Source organism: Triturus cristatus, chromosome 4_1 (assembly GCF_964204655.1).
Source record: "Triturus cristatus chromosome 4_1, aTriCri1.1, whole genome shotgun sequence".
Lineage (NCBI taxonomy): Eukaryota > Metazoa > Chordata > Amphibia > Caudata > Salamandridae > Triturus > Triturus cristatus.
Window position 1 is genome coordinate 932211484 of NC_140585.1, and position 15044 is coordinate 932226527.

Below are 15044 nucleotides of genomic sequence, written 5' to 3' on the forward strand. Positions count from 1 at the left end.
ATGTGCGAAAATAAGGTACAGAATGCCGTAATGTGTCCATTAGCGTTCTTGGGTTCGTGCCTCTTCAGTCAATGCCCCTAGATTGGTGTTTCAATTTTTTCTGGCCTTTCCTCACAAGCCTCGGGAGTGTGGGTGACTGTTGCAGCTGCAGCTTCATAGCTGTGTGGGCACCCAAGACCAACGGTACCTTGAGTGGTCTTGCGATTCCCACTGAAAATACAGTAAGAAGCCCGCGGCTGAGTCTCAATAACTTCCCTTGTGCTCCTGATCTCCTCCTGATGATCTGTCTGCAAGTCTGTAGTGGCCATTTAGAGCTACTTGGCAACTAGTGAGGTTCAGGTTTTCGTTCAGCTTTCCATTCCATCATGGCTGTTCCTTCCTTTTCTTCCTGATTTTCCCAATTCATTATGGTTCCTGTCATGTGATGTTCTATGTCTTTTCCTCTTCCTTTTCTTTTGCTACTTAAGGGCTTCAGAATGGTTGGAGGGTGCGTAACAACAAAGCTGTGTTCCTTTGATTATTTCTTCGCTCCCTCCACTTGCTGATCTTGACTCTTCGCTTCAGAATAATTCTGGCTGAACCTTTGGACTCCTGATTTTTTTTCAGACATTAGAAGTATTGACTCAGCAAGTAGATTTTTTATGCTTTGGGTTTTTTTTCGTGAGAAGATGAGCAGATGACAGCTTCTTGAGGGAACTTGCCTATAACATATTCCAGTGTGTAGTGACATCCTGGCTACTGGAAACAGTCACCTATACCTTTGACAGCGGGAGACCTGGACCCAAACTGCAGGTACTATCGATACTGGTGGAATCCAATCGGGTGGGCCAGGTTATGATAACATCAGGAAGGTGCCCCATCTGGTTGAGAAATGTAGAAGGAAAGGATTCCAGGCTCTCCTATCGACCTTAGATGATGAGAAAGCAGTTAACAGGTTTAGCTGGGATTTCATTAAGGCAGTGCTGGACAAGATAGGATTGGGCTCAGCTATGAAAAAAATAGATATTAGCAAACTACACACAGTTGGAAGCATAATGAATGTTAACTGAACAAGCTCTGCCAAATGTATGCTTTACAATGGGACGCGTCATGGCTGCCCATGTCACCTATTCTCTTTGCCCTTAAAATTGCGCAATCAGCAAATCTTTTGCAGGCAAATACAATTATTAGAGGGGGACTGCTGGGAGCAAAGGAACGCAAAATCTGATTATTTACTAACAACGTGCGCCTCACCATAACTGAACCAGACTCCTCCTTACATGAGATACTGGACAGTTTGGAAGATTTCAAGAGGGTGCCTGGGTTCAAATTAACAAGGGCAAGTCAGAGAGCATACATATCTCACTATAAAACGTGAATGAAAGACAACTTAAAAACATAGTGGCGATTTGAACTAAAACAAAAGGGCATGCTTCAAATTCCAGATTTTGACGGATTTATCTAAATGGAAGCATCACTATCTCTCTTAGCTGAGTAGAATTATAGTAATAGAAATTAATATTCATCTCCAGTTATTAGATTGGTTGCAAGTCCTACCTACATAGATACCAATAACTGAGCTTGAATCCTTGCAAAACCAAGTGATTCAGTTTATTTTGGAAGGAGATCGAGCAAGAGTAAATACAAATATATACTCCTGGCCCCACCACAAAAAGGAGGCATAGTCTGTCCAAATATAATTCAGTACACCGTGCCGTAACATTTAGAATATTGGTTCAAAAGTCCTCTACAGTCAGGAAAAAACTAGCTGTTCATGGAACAGGCTCTGTTGGGTTCCTCTCTATTGTACAATCCTTGCAAAAAAAAAAAAAGTGAAGAAGCACAGCCATTATACATCATAACTAAGCCCCTTCTACTGACAGCAGTTTGTGCTATAGATTAGGCAATATAGTTTTGAAAAGGGAGTTTTCTGGTATTACAAACACCCTAAAATTCTAAAACTCTTACCTATGATAGGCTTTTGGAGGTGCTCTGCAACATATGGACAAGTTCTAGTCCTTACCATTCAGAATTATATATGGACAAATATATATATATATATACTGATATGAAATGTTCTGGGTCCCAGCAAACAGTGGTTATAATTCTTACCTTTAGGACTACGAATTAATATCCTATTATAAAGAAAGCCCGGTTATTCAGAAAAGTAGCTCACTACCTGCCAAAGTAAAGAAAATATAACAAAATTCATGATGATTCTGGTGCACAGCTTAGTTCGAAAGAAGAAGCTGAGTACATGCCATATTGCCTACAAACTATGTGAACACTCCCTGACTCAACACATGTTTAAATAATCTTAAATGTGTCGAGGGACGAAATTTGAGACATATCAGCTCACTGACTGGGAACGTAAAATCCCAAAATTGAGGTGGATAGCTTGTGGTTGTACAGAACACGTTACTTACCTTCAGAAAAGCTCTGGACTGCGGAGTCTGAAGGGGAGTCAAGATGGCGTCTGCTTGGTACACCATGCTAGTTGCTCCTTCCAGCTCCAGCCTCAATAGTGGTATGGTAGTGAAGCGAGTGGTTCTTACCTGGTGAATAAAGAAGGTGATATGCAGGAGCTTGCCTACAGGACAAATCAAGTTAGAAATTGGTTACGGAACAGCATAATGCCTTGCAGGCCTCGAGTGGTGGCTGCAGCGAATTTGCAGGTGGCCAGGGCTTGCTCGGCACTATCAGCCATAGGATCAGGGCTTTAAGTGGGCTGGGTACTGCCGGTGCACAGCAGTGGCAGTTCTAAAAAGCAGGTTCCAAAACGGGTCTCTATGGGGCTCTCCATTTTTGCCCTCACCCTCGGGTGAAAGGAAATCTTAACTCTGCAGCAGGACCACCCTCCATTGCCTTTGAGGTAACTTGAACGAGACTACTTATAGTTCTTTTACAGTCTCATCGTTTCAGAACTGAAGTATTTTCAATATTAAATGCAACAAAGCCATAGTTGTTGCCAATGTATATTATGCAACTAACAACCATTGACAAGAGGAGGAGCCTAGCGCGCAACCAAGATGGCCGCGTAGGTGCGAGGCTCCCGAGGACCTCCGCGACCTCCTGAATTAATCCTGGCGATATCCTGTCCTTGTTGAGGGGACTGTGTTGGGGAACCCGAGCAGAGGCGCCACCCGTTTTTCGGGCTCGAATCGGACCCCGGACACCGGTGGGAGCACCGATCGAAGGTTGCGGCCTTCTCCTCGCCGGCCCCCCGGATTGGAGTAGTGGGGCGATCCGGGGACATATTGAACAACAGCGGCGGGCAGGGCTGGGTGACTCGCGTACCCCGCACTTTCACTTTCGCTTCTGCGCCCTCCTTGCACTCAAGCGAGGCTGGGTTGCGGAGCCGGGTGCGGTGGTGTGGTCTTGTCCAGGAGCCCGGCCGACCCGCCGGCGGTGGGTTGACCTGCGGTTCGGTGGTCGCCCCCGCCCCCCCCCGGAGCCCGTGAATTGGTATAGCGGCCCGTTTGAGGAGATTGGCACGGCGGTGGGAGAGCAAGCATGTCCACCAAACAAGATGGCGACCGGGCGAAGGTGAAGACAACCCGCCGTGGCACGGTGCACCAAGCTAACAGTATGGACCGCTACACGCTCCAGAAGGGTTCTCCGGAGACATTGCGCGCATCCCCGGTGGGCCCGACGGAGGCATCTGCTCATCCGGTGGATCTGACCCTCCGGGACGTCATGGGCGCCATTGCAGAGATGAAGGCCTCGGTGGACCAGCGTTTCGACACCCTAGCGCAAAAAATAGACTCGGTCCTGGTGGATGTGAGCCTTGTGAGGGCAGACTTGTCCAAAACGAACGACCGGGTCGATTCCCTGGCCCACACCACAACGAGCCTCACGACGGACGTGGTGGCCCTTCAGAAGGAGGTGCGCCGGCTTGGCCAGGCGAGCGCCCTGATGGACCGGCGACTGGAGGATTCCGAGGGTCGGGCCCGGAGGAATAATGTCCGTATTGTGGGGGTGCCGGAGGGACGAGAGGCGGAGGCGGCGGATCTTTTTGTGGAAGAATTGATCCTGGCCCATCTCCAGCCCCGGGGGCTGAGTAAGCTTTTTGCGGTGGAGCGTGCTCACCGGGTCCCTGGGGGCAGACCTAAGACCGGTGCCCCGCCGCGGCCTCTCATTGCCCGGATTTTTAATTTTCGGGACAGAGATGCTATCCTCCAGACCTCCAGGCAACAGGGACCGGTCAAGCTTGACAACATGGATGTGCATTTCTACCCAGACTTTACTCCGGCGGTTCAGAAGCAGAGACAGAGTTTTCTTGGTGTTAAACGTCGCCTACGGGACCTGAACCTCAAGTACTCAATGCTTTTTCCAGCTAAGCTGAGGGTGGAGGTGGATGGTCGCACGCACTTCTTCGACCGGCCCGAGGCGGCTGGGGACTGGTTGGACACTCTGCCTGGAGATCGGGGCCGGGGGGGCGGGGGGGGCGCGGCTGGCGAGGAGGGCCCGCCGGATCAGAATTGAGGGGTGACTGAATAGGCCTTGCTCTGGACGATGTTCCTTCACCATTTATTGATTGCATATGTTCCCCTCCTACGGAGGTCATGCGGGGTCTGTTGGGGGCTTCCCTCCTCCTCTGGGGGACTAGTTAGTTTTAGCTATGGGGCGACAGGCACACTGCACTTTGGGGGGGCTGTCTGGGCTCATGCAGGGGTGCAGGGAGGGGGGAGTTCTGTTGGGATGGGGGGGTGGGGGGGTGTGTTGTTTGTTTGCACCGCAAGGCAAACCCGCTACTGTGTTGTTGTTCTTAAGATGCTCGGTGGGGGACGACCGATTGTTTCGACGTATGATGGGGGGTAGGGATTTGACTGTGTTGTCATGGAATGTTAACGGCCTGGGGGATAGGATTAAGCGTGGTGTGGTCCTGCAGTACTTAAAACGTATTTCACCAGATGTTGTCTTCCTGCAGGAGACGCACCTTATAGGTAACTCCTTTCATGCAATGAATCGGCGGGGATATCGTTTGGCGGCCCATTCTGGCTTCACTTCGGGCTCGCGGGGGGTGGGCATTATGATCAAGAACTCGCTCCCGTTGGAGATTGATGAGGTGCGCCATGATGAGAGGGGACGCTACACTGTTCTGGTGGGAAGAATGGAGGGTAGAGTGTTTATTTTTATATCAGTGTACGTCCCGCCTGGGTTACAAGCCACCACATTTGCGGATCTGGGGCACCTCCTTCTGGACCTTCCGAGTGGCCTGCTGGTGGTTGGAGGGGACTTTAATGCGGTAGCTTCTGGGTCTATGGATCGCCATCCCCCTAGGGACCTCCCCCGGGCACAGGCGTGGCTGCCCGGCCTTTTAGACACGCTGGGCCTGGTGGATTGCTGGCGATTAAAACATCCCGCACAGCGGCAGTACACCTTCCACTCGGGCGCCCATGGTAGCCTCTCGCGGCTTGATTACATCCTTGTCCCGGCGGCCCATGCAGGGAGGGTGGGGGAGGTGCGCCATCTGGCGCGGGGTATCTCAGACCACTCCCCATTGCTGTTACATTTCGATGTCTTCCCGAGGGGGGATGGCAGGGTGGCTCCAATCAATGCATGGTATTTGCGCGACCCCACCATTCGTGCCGATTTGATCAAATCCTTACAGCGATATTTCGACGAGAATGTGGGGTCGGTCCCTTCGGCCATCTCCCTGTGGGAGGCTTTCAAGGTAGTTCTAAGAGGGGAGGCCCTCTCCTTTATCTCCCATGCCCGGCGGCGCGAGCGGGAGGAGGTGACCCGGGTAGAGGCCGAGATTGCAGAACTGGAGGGTGACCTGGGGAGCGGGGTAACAGACGCCAAGCTGCATGTTCTACACCTAAAGCAGGCGGCCTATCGGGCCCTCGTCACGGAGGCGGCCAGGGGCCTCAGTAGAGAGCAGCAGGGGCGATTGTATGATGTGGGTGATAAGGCTGGCAAATTGATTGCGTGGTTGGATAAGAGGGAGAGAGCGAGCCGCGTGGTTCCTTTGATTGAGAGTGTGGATGGTGCGTGTGTCACCGAGCCGGAAGCCATTGTCTCCTGCTTTGCGGACTATTTCCGCAAAGTCTACTCCCCGGTTTCCCCCTGCTCGGAGGAAGATTCCCATGCCCTGCTTCGGGACATCGCACTGCCCTCCCTTACGGTGGAGGACAGGGATTCGCTGGACGCTCCTCCCACCTCGGACGAAATTGCCTTGGCTATTCGCTCGGTTGCATCCGGCAAGGCCATGGGCCCCAATGGTATTCCCATTGAGCTATACAAGCTACGCCCGGATGTGTTGGCGCCCCACCTGCGCGCGATGTTCCTGGCGGCCCACTCGCAGGGTTCCCTCCCGCCGGACCAGCGTCTGGCCACAATTGTGGTGATCCACAAGGAGGGGAAGCCCCGTGAACGGGTCACATCCTATAGGCCGATCTCGCTCCTGAACGCGGAGCCCAAAATCCTCGCCAAGGTGTTGGCCAACCGGTTGGTTGGCGTGGTGGGCGATTTGGTCCACCAAGACCAATCTGGCTTTATACCACACCGCAACACGGCGCTCAATCTGCGGCGCTTGCACGGGGTGCTCGCGCGTGTCCCATTTGTGCGGGAGCCGGCCATCTTGGCGTCCTTGGACGCCACCATGGCGTTTGACACGCTGGAGTGGCCATACATCTGGGCGATGCTGGCGAAATTTGGATTTGGACCGGGCTTTATCAGCTGGGTCAAATTGTTGTACTCGGGCCCATTGGCGCAGGTGGTGGTGAATGGGCGAGTCTCGGTCCCATTCGCGCTGGGGCGGGGCACGCGACAGGGTTGCCCCTTGTCACCTCTCCTGTTTGCACTGGCCCTGGAGCCCCTGGCGGAGTGGCTGCGGTGGCACCCTTCCATCCGTGGTCTCCGCTGGACCCCCGAGCATGAGGACCGTGTGTCCCTCTATGCTGATATCCTCCTGTATCTCGCCTCCCCGCGTAAATCACTGATCGTCCTGGTTGATGTTTTGCGCTCATTCGGTCGCAACTCAGGACTTGTCATCAACTGGGCGAAATCCTGTGTATACGTGCTTTCCGGGGAGGCTCCGGTCCTGCCACGGGACTGTCCGATCCAGATTGCCTCCCAGGGGTTTCGGTACCTGGGTATATATATCACTCTTGACCCGGAGGCCCGCTATGAGCGGAATTTGTTGCCCCCCCTCCAGCGCTTGAAGGAGGACGTGGTGCGCTGGCGGCGTCTGCCGCTTTCGCCGCTCGGCCGAGCGGCCTTGTTTAAAATGATGTCCTTGCCGCGCTTCCTCTACGCCCTCCAGAATACTATGGACTTGGTTCCAGCACGCTATTTCCGTGAGGTGGAGGGCCTCCAGCGGCGCCTGTTCTGGGACGGGAGGCCGCGCATTGCTCTAGGTAAATTGACGCTCCCGTGGTACGATGGGGGGGTCGCCCTCCCGGACATTAAACGGTATTACTGGGCCTCCCAACTGGCTGCAATTAATCATGGCCTTTACGGGCCCGCCTTGAACCCGGCGTTTGAGATGGACAAGATGCTCCTGCCCGGTGGCGACTACAATCGAGCGCTCTACTCTGCCGCGCCCGACTCCCGTCTGACGGGACCGACGCGTGTCATGGTGCGTGTCTGGCACGCGGCTAATGCAGCCATGGGGTGGAAGGACCGTTTGACCCGAGCGTCACCGCTGTACGCGTCTGAGAGGTTGGGCTCCCTGTGGACGTCGAAGGGCTTCGAGAAGTGGGACACGATCGGAATCAGCACGGTGGGAGATCTCTGGACGAGGGGGGGATTCAAGACTTTTGCGGCGCTGCAGACGGAGTTTCAGCTGCAGGGCAGTGAGTACTTTCGGTACCTACAAGTCCGCCATGCGCTGGGCTCCGTCTTCCCGGATGTCGCGTCCATTCCGGAGTCTTCCCCCCTGGAGGACAGAGTGCTGGATGGCCATGTCCCAGACAGCACGATCTCCCTCGTATATAAAAAACTGATCACCGACAGATCGTGCCTGCTGACTAGTCTCCGCGAGGCCTGGGTCGCCGACGGGCTAGAGCTGGACGACGAGGATTGGATTTCCGCGGTGGCCTCTCCAAAAGAGGTGGCCATCCCGGCTCGCCTTCGTTTCGTCCAGCTTAAGATCCTTCACCGGGTTTACGTGACGGGGCCAAGGCTTCTACGTATGGGCTTTGCTGGTGACGGAATGTGTAAGCGTGGCTGTGGTGCGTTGGCAACTTTCATGCATATACTGTGGGAGTGCCCAAAGGTGGAGCGATTCTGGCGTGGTGTGCATGAGGTCCTGCGTGTGGTTACGCGTGTCGCGCTGTTGCCTGAAGCGAGGAGATGCCTGCTGAATGTGTGGGAACCAAATGACTATTCGGTCCCGCAGACGCGGTGGGTGACTCTGGGATACATGATAGCTAAGCGTGATATTGCTCAATTGTGGGGATCCCAGAGGCCCCCTGCGGTGTTGGCTTGGAAAGAACATATGGATTGGTGTATGTTTCGTGAAAAGGTGGTGTATGTGGCGAGGGGTAAGCCTGGGGCGTGGGTGAAAATCTGGGGCCCCTGGAACGCTTACCGCGGGGGTATTTGTGAGCCGCCGCTGCTACCGGCTGCCTCGCCTGCTCCGTCTCCCTAGATGGCCCCCCTCCCTCGGCCGTGGGCACGCGGTCCCCCAGTCCCTGATCTACTCCCATTCCCCTCGTCAGAGTTCTGCTGCTGGTTTGGATCCCCCACTTATGGAGCACATGCTGTCACTTGGATCGCGGGTTGCCTTGCGGGTGTGGTTTTTCGTGTTGTTTTGTTTTGAGAAAAGGGAACCGTACTGTGGGCATGGAGCTATGTGGCCTGCAACATTGATATCTCCTGTTTCGCTACTCTGCACTGCCAAGAGACTCTTACTGTATGTATGCAATATGCTTTTGTCACTCTAGCGGCCGGCCGGGTGGTTGTAGGCCCATACCTGTAAATTTTTACAGACTGCAATAAACGGTTTCAAAAAAAAAAAAAAAAAAAAAAAAAAACAACCATTGACAAAGCTAATAGCCCTAGCTTGCTGTAGGTACTCTTGCTTCTTGTATTATGTATCTGGATTCAATTACAGAAGCAGCAAATGCCAGTCAGGCAGCACACCATGCTAAGCACAGATTTTTAGCTTACGCGTTATAACCGACACCCTTAACTGCAATGGCCTCGCCCATTTGAGAGACTCCCCAGTTTGTTCATTTCACTTAAAGCCCTGCATAGGATCACACAGTGTGTTAATTTACAAATGCAGCTGAAACGGATGAAACCCGCGAGGGAGCAGGTGGATACCACAGCATCGGCGCATACATCAACTCAGCTTCGGTGGGGCGCAGCAGGAAGAAAGACAGAGGATGCGGCTGCCCCTGTGTCAGAAAAGCCCGGGTCGGAGGCTGACCCTCGGAAACAAGGGTCACAGAAGGAAGTGCGGTCTGGTGCGGGCCCACCCGGGCATAAGCAGCCATCAATCTCTAACATCTTCTCATCTGCAGCTTTGGGCTCAGGGCAGCCTCTCATGGGACCAGAGATACTAGCTTGCCTGTACCCTCCAAGCAAGTTGATTCTCTGAGGGGTGCTCCAGTTGGCTTTTCCCCAGCTGTGAGTATGGCTACTATGTTGTTACATATAAGGAGACCAGCTGCAGGGGAGGGGATACACCCGAGTGCTTTGTTTAACCCTCTGGAAGGGGCTGAAGTGGTAGGGCACCTGGGCTTGGAGACCACATTGGCTCTGGGCTTACCAGCTGATGTACATAAGGGGGAAGTCTCAGAAAACTCTAGAGGGGCTGCAAACTGTGAATCCCCATCTGTTTGCCGATATAAGCCAGCTGGGAGCAGATACACCTCGACATAGGATGGGGGAACCCTCGAGTTGGGGGGGTATTTTTTTCTCACTAACAGATGATTCTGATTTCTGTGGATCAAATGGAGGATCGTCAGAGAAGGAATCTATCTCAGGAGTTTCAGGTGCCAGCCTCAGCAGTAGACTGGGTAAACCAGCCACACAAACACCAGCAATACCAGAAAAAACAAAAGGAGAAATCTAGGGTCAGTAGGGAAGGGCAAGAATTGGACACTAGCATTGCTCGGAAGTTAAAGTGGGACTATTCTGCTACCCAACAGGTTTATAAAGAGGATAAAATGGAGGTAAGCGGTGCTTCTCAAAATGGGATAGCATGTGGATCTGCAGACGCTCCCTCTATCGAGCTCATTTATTCTACTGTAAAACACTTGCAAGGGAAAGCCCTGACAAAGAACAGGAGGTCCCACTTGGCTACCAAGAAATTACAGGGGGCAATCCGGAAGGCAAAGAAGGCATGCTCTGAAATGGCCAAGAGTTACCTCCATGGAAGAGTGCACTTTGGTGGTGGATGTTGGAATCCTGGAGAAACACAAGGATATGCATGAGTCTCAAATGAGTGATGTGTTGTGAAAACTGGAAGATTTCGAGAACCCCCAGGATAGAAGTAACTTAAGGTTTCTGGGCCTGGCTGAAAATGTGGAGGGGAATGACATCAGGTCGTTTATTGTGGGTTTGCCTAAGGAAGCCTTTCCTGATCTCACCCACTGGGACTGGGAATCCGAAGTGCAATGCGTCCATTGGTTCCCATTTATGCTCAGGAAAAATCGGTAAGTAGAGCAACCTGAGAGACTTGGAGCGATTTTGGTGTTCTTCTGCAACTTCCTCCACCACCAAGCATTATTTGATAAGGCCAGGCAAGAGGCTAAGTGCTCTTTTGAAGGTTTTTTTTGTCCGGCCTGATTTGTGCCACGTTAGAGTGGAAAAGAGGTGGCACTTACGACCACTCTTCCTGCCCTTTCAGGGATTGGGATGTGAGGTCTTTTTGATGAATCCAGCTCGGCTCAAGGTTATCTTTAAAAGGAGGGCACGGACATTTACATCAGAGATAAAAGCCCAAGAATATCTATAGGAGATTTCGGGGGGGGGGGGGGGAGGGGTCCGGGCAAGGGTGAGGACAAGGTAAGGAGTGGTATGGATTTGGGCTGATCTAAGTCTCTGACTCAGCTTTCTGGCTGTTCTCCTTTTGGGTGGTTTAAAAAAAAATATTTATGGGTATGTTGCAAGACTTAATGAGGCTTTTGCAGGGTTTATTACGAGTGAGGTACAGATATGTACAGAGGGGGTGGCAGCTTTTTCTTTCCCTGCGTTATCTCTTCACTATTTCACATTATGGTTTTCGCTCGTTTGTTTGACAGGAGCCGGGAGGGGCGAAGGGTGGTGTGTTAATGGGTAGCATCATTAGGGTAATTTTTGACCTGTTGGCTCGTTGGTGGGGGGGGGGGGGGTTGTCTGGGGTGGTTTCTGGGGGAGGTCTTGGGGTGGGCCTGGGGTGGAGTGGGGAGGGGACAGGTAGGGGGGGTCAATCCAAGCACATGGAAAGGCTTTTGCTATTATCTTGGAGCATCTTGGTTGGGAATTCACTGAAGGATACAGTGGACATGGTGCGGTATTTTTTTAAATTTTAGATGAGTAGTTTTCGAAATGCCACTGTGAATATTTGTGGCCTAAATATCCAATTGAAAAGACAAAGGGTCGGTATTGATATGTAATTCATAAAGGCTGATATAATTTATATGCAGAAGAATCATACTGAGAGTGCAAGGCAGACAGAATATTTTATGGGCTACCTAGTAGTCCACTGTCGTGTTTGATTGGCTTAGTAATGAATTGACCTTATGGCCTCTTCCGATTATTATATGCGGAGATTTTATTATCAATCTGGCTAGTGAGATTTTAAACACAGGTATCAACCATTATCAAGGCTGCAAACCTAAAGTTTGCAGATCTTTGATAAATTTGGGACTGACTTATGGCTTGGCTGATGTTTGGTCCAAGAAAGGTACTCCTAACCATGGAGTCACATTTTTTTCAGTACCCCATCGGGTATATGCAGGGTTGGACTATCTTTTTAGAATTTCAAATGGGTTGTTGCAGGATTTCCGGATTAAAAAATATCCAAGGGTAATGTCTGACCATAATCCGCTAGTTTTGGACATAGTGATGAATTTTCCTCCTCGTCCCTGTAGGAGTTTATCTTTTGAACGGGCATTATTGTTGGATGATGATTATTTTAATCATATGAGGGGATGGATCCCGGCTTTTATGGGCAACAATTTAAATAGTGCCTCTGTAGGCATGGTCTTGGACGCCTTTAAGGCCGGGGTTCGTGGGGAGACACTTTGGTTTAGTTGGTCTGGTAAAAAAAAGAGAAAGCACATTTACGTTAATTGTATGATATGTTGTCCCTGGCAGAGATCAGGGTGATTAGAGACTGAGGCTGCACAACTCAAATTGATAATGCAGCAATAGTAGACATTTCTTTAAAAAAAGCTGCTGACAAATACATGCTATGGAGACATAACTTTGATGAGTACAGTGAAAGGGTGGGGCATTTTCTAGCGACTCGAAACAGACAGATAGTTCAAGGTCAAATCAGGGAGATTTGCGTTCCTTATTTGGGAGTCGATTCTGATCCGCAAAGGATATGGGCAGCCTTTCATAGGTTTTATCAGCGGATGTAGCAGGGGATATTTTGGGGTATTTGGATTCGGTCTCATACATAGGTCTAACTGATGAGGGCTTCGAGTACTTAGAACAACCGTCTTCACTGGATGAAGTTGTATTGGCTATTGCCAGTTTATCTCCAGGAAAAGCAGTCAGGATGGATTTTATTCCCGGGGGAATTTTATAAGACTTTGTAGCTAGTCTTAAAACATATATGCTGGACGAAGTACAGAAGGGCTCAGACCGGCCTGAATCTTGGGCTTCTACAAATATAATAGTCGTTCCTAAGAAAAGTAAACCTGTGCAGAAATTAGGCTTGTATCAGCCTATAACTTTAATGAATAGTGATGCCAAAATGTACTAAAAAAGGTTGGCAAGGCAACTGTCAAGGGTAATCAGCAAGCTGGTGTCCCCCATGCAACACAAGTTTATTCCTCTGAGGGATACAACTGACCATATCCGCCAGGTCATCACTCTTTTTGACCCGGCTACTAATTCAGGAGACCCTATGATTTTAATACTTGTAGATGCAGGAAAAGCGTTCAATAGGGTCTCCTGGTTGTACCTTTGGGCGGCTATGGAAAGGATGGGGTTGGGCCAGGATTTTTGAAATCTGTATAAGCACTATATCGCAATCCTAGAGCTAAGATCTCGCTGATCGGGGGCAGTCAGAATCAGTATTGATACAACGCGGTACAAGGCAAGGATGCCCATGCTCCTCATTATTATTTTCCCTGTATATTGAGCCCCTGAGAGGGAAATTTTGAATAACCCATCTATTCTACCGGTTTGTTCTCAGGGATGGCAAACTAAAATTCTGGCATATGCCGATGACCTGGCAGTCGTTACCCCGGACCCAGGGGCCGCATTGAGAGGGATTGAAAAGGAGGCAGATAGTTTTGGCAGGTTCTCCGGGTATCTATTAAATAAAGATAAAACCCAAATTTTCATTAATGATAAAGTACAGAATGAATATAGGGCGGGTAGTTGAATACATGGTTTATCTCAGACTTAACATCAAGGCAGACGTTGAGAGAATTGTGGAAATTAATTAAGATCCTTTGATTAAGAAAGCAAAGACAGAGTTTGGGAGGATGAATAATCTACGGCTATCCCTAATATGGATAAGTTAAAAAAAAGAAAATTATGTTCCAGTCTAAAATCTTATTTTTTTAGGGTCATCCCCTATGAGGTGGGGAATCAATGGTTTAAAACACTGGATGGAATGATCTCGAAATTTTTATGGGCGTATTCTAGGCCTAGAAGGACATTGAAGTTTCTGACCCTTCCAAGAGAGCGAGGGGGTTGGGCGGTCCCAAACTTAGATTATATTATTGGGCTACCGCACTCCAACAGATGGCTATTTTTTTTTCAAGTTAAAGAAGAAAAGGTGGCCATGGTTAATAATATCCCTACTCCCTATGAGTTGCTGATTGGGGAAGAAGCCTGGGTGTGCCTTCTGCGGCAGTTAGAATTTGGTTATTTTAAAAGACTTTGAGCTGTGCATCCCGAACATGGTCAGTGGTTCGGAAAAAATTGGGAATTGGTGTTAACTTTTATACACCATTGCAAAAAAAAAAAACCAACATTTTACCAGACACTTTTTGGGATGCTTTTATTAGACGCTAGAAGGAGTGTGGTCCTTTCAGATTGAGAGACTTTGTTTTAGAAAATCGAATAGCCATGTTTGAAAGTATTAGGCTTAATTTCAACCTTGAACATAATTCATTTTTTAAAATATTTACAGATCCAGGAACTTCTAGGGAAAAAGGAGAGGGGTCATCTGGGTGTTGTAAGGTGGAGCTCGTAGCGTTGATTAAGGGGTAGTAGAACTCAATAGGGTCTTTATATCAGATACTGAAGAGTGAGATGCCGGATGATGTTAATAAACATACAAGATGGTGGCAAGAGAAGTTGCAGTCAAGGAACAAGGATATTGGTGATTCTCTAGCCCTTATTCAATCTGTATTAACCCCTTTACCGCGGGGGTAATTCCCCCGTGGCGCGGAGGGGACGGCAACGGCAGCGCCGTGCTCGTGACGAGCCCAGCTCGTCATGAGGCACAGTGGAGCTGTGCTCATGACGAGCTGAGCTCGTCACGACCCCGCCCACTGATTGATTCTCCTGCACAGGCGGGGAATCAATCGCGCGTGGGCGGGCCGCGACCGTTATGACGAGCCCAGCTCGTCATGAGCACAGCTCCACTGTGCCTCATGACGAGCTGGGCTCGTCATGAGCACCAAAGTGGTTAATGTTGGCTAACCTGCAAGTCCAACACTTTAAAACTTGTTTTAGCCTACATATTACCCCTGGGAAAATTGTGAAGGGGGAGGGTCTTCGGGCATAAGGTGTTCCCGCTGTCAACTCTATGGTGCGGATCTGATCCATATGCTTGTAGGGTGTCTAGCTTTGGGAGGACTAAAAAAGGGAAATTGGTGATTTTCTGGAGAGGAAACTGGGTTTAAAAATGTTGGTATCCCGCAACCTTTTTTACTTGGGTTTCATAATGAAGTAGCCCCTAGTCACACTCAGTCATTTGTTTCTTGCAATGTCAG